The 2,400-nt window shown below is 43.8% G+C and overlaps 1 pseudogene; it reads right to left on the bottom strand.

Annotated features, from left to right (window-relative positions):
- LOC142889627 (terminal nucleotidyltransferase 5A-like) overlaps positions 1–1,535 on the bottom strand; it is a 6,290-nt pseudogene extending 4,755 nt beyond the window's left edge.
- Between the last annotated feature and the right edge of the window lie 865 nt (positions 1,536–2,400).

The following is a 2,400-nucleotide window of genomic DNA, read 5'->3' as shown; positions in this document are numbered from 1 at the left end:
AGGTTCTTCATGGTTCAAGAGTCAGTTTCTACCTGCAAGCAAGAAAGACTGAAGCCACCTTTGATAATAATTCTTCTCTATTCTCTTGCTGAATACAAACACTCAGAGCTCACATGCTGAATGGTTGCCATTAAGATCCAGTTATTCTTTTGCACCTCAGCATTGCCACACGCCTAATGAACACACCTGATGTCATAGATCTTCGTATAAAATTGAATAGCAAAGCACTCTGTCATCACAGCCACAGTCTAAGATGTCCTTGTAAATTGTGGCATTTTCACTTCTTTCGCTTCTTTAAAATTTTCCTCAGAGTACTTTCCTTGAAATCTATTTCAATGGGCTCTGTCGGCGCTTCAGAGGAGCACATGAACCCAGCATGTGTCCAAATGCTGTGGATGATCAAACGCCTCTTAGCCAGGCATGAGTCCTAACCCAACTCTTGGAACCAAATTTTACACAGCTTAATCTTGTCTCACACATGCATTCCTCTGAATATTTCCAGAGTTTACAGTTTTTTTTCCTTCCTTTCTTTCTTTCTTTCTTTTTTTTTTACTTCGTCAGACTATGCTGAACAACCGTGACAAATGAAAGCCATTCAAAACGTCCATGCATCAATTATTCAATTATTGTACATTTGCACAGTGGGAAAATGGTACTGCAATGCATATAAAGGTCTTTAAAAGAAACAAAGCAGCATTTTGAAAATAAAAAATAAATAAATAAATAAATAAAAATGTTAACAAAACATCTTAAAGTTCTTTAAAAAAAAAAAAAAAAAGTAAATAAATATTAACAGATAGGCAGATTAATTTTTTTCTTTCTTCTGTTCTAGACAGGTAATACAGATGAATAGTTTCTTTTTCCCGATCCAAAATGTATTTCCCAATAAGCAGTGTTGGGAGTAACGCATTACAACAGTCATGAAATTACAGTAATATATTAGCATTTGCGGTAACGCAGTAATATAACCGCATTACCGATACATTTTCGGTAATATTATACCTGTTACAATCTAGGTTATGCGCGTTGCTGCGCATTTTAACATAATTAGCTATATAAATAGACTCCTCCGCTCGACTAATAATGTTTTTGTTTGTTTTTTCCCCGCTAACACCGGGAGACCCGTGTTGTCGGGACGTCTCCCGACAACACGGGGTAAAATGCCACGAGTAAGAGCTATTTCCGGTGCTGACATACACTGCGGAAGCTGAGAGTTGAGATGACAACCGATATGACGTTTTCGCGATGGACATTCGCCTATTATTTTCAATTCCTCAGAGAGAAGGAACATACTGTAGTAGTAGTAGTAGTAGCTGCGGTGTCATGGCGCCGCGCTAGTGGTTGCCTGTTCCGGTACATACCGGTACACACACACCGGTACACACACACACAAAGTGGCACACACGGGGTTGTGTAGTGGATTTTTATTGTATTTGATACTGTTCTTGTGCCCTGTCGTGCTTTGGGGCGGGGGGGGGACCGTGTGGCGTGAGCAGGGTGTCGGTGTCGGGAGCGCGGAGCACCGCGACTCCCATTCTTTCCCATTTACCAACCTGTAACATCTGTTCCACCCTAGACACCATGCTGCTCACCCACACCTCGCCTGCATCCGTCCTTGGTCCCGCTCGGCTCCGCTGCTCCTGGGTGGAAGCGCGTGCCGCTGCAGGGGTGGGGTTTTATTGAGCGTGGGGCTAAGTGGCGTAGCCCATTGCCGTCAGGGGGGGGTGTTGGTTTTTGTTTGAATAGGTAATTAAGGGGAAAATGCTGGGTTTATTTGTATTTAAGGGTTTGTATGTTTAGGGGGGATTGTGTTCTGTTTAATGAAATGTGTATTTCTTTGTGTGATTGTTTTTTTTTTTGGAATGTTCGGCATTGTCGATGTCACAACGGTTAGCGGGGTGGCCCAATTGCCCCTAGGATGCTGTCCATTATAAAGGGGGCTCATTTTGGTGTGGCGGGTGGAGCTGGCTAGTCTGATGCGAGACTAGAACACCTGGAAACTGGTTCCCGCTGTTTTATTTATGGTTGTTTTTTTTGTGGACAGAAGAATAAAGTTTTTTTTCCCTCCTGCACTTGACGCTGACTCCACAACCTCAATCCGGTCGGCCCAGATCCCCTTTTTCGTGGGGAGGCCACTTTGCCCCTTCACACACTCCGATAGAAAGCAGTCCATTCTACTCCGGCGCTTCTGTCCTATGCAAATAGGTGACTGCGGTTCATACTCCAACACAGCAGTAGGTGGCGGTAATACACCTGGTGCGCTCGCCAAAGAAGAGTGCTCGGCTCCAGCATGTAGAGCTCATGTGACCTCAACAGTGCTACAGGAAGAAATAATGTTGGCCGTGTGGCAGTACTTTTCCCTAAAGACGAACAAAGATGCTGTCGCTGAGTGCAAAGTTT

Source organism: Nelusetta ayraudi, unplaced genomic scaffold (genome assembly GCF_046127955.1).
Source record: "Nelusetta ayraudi isolate G7.1 ecotype Tasmania unplaced genomic scaffold, CSIRO-AGI_Nayr_v1 ptg000023l, whole genome shotgun sequence".
Classification (NCBI taxonomy): Eukaryota; Metazoa; Chordata; class Actinopteri; order Tetraodontiformes; family Monacanthidae; genus Nelusetta; species Nelusetta ayraudi.
This window is presented reverse-complemented; position numbering and strand designations above follow the sequence as displayed.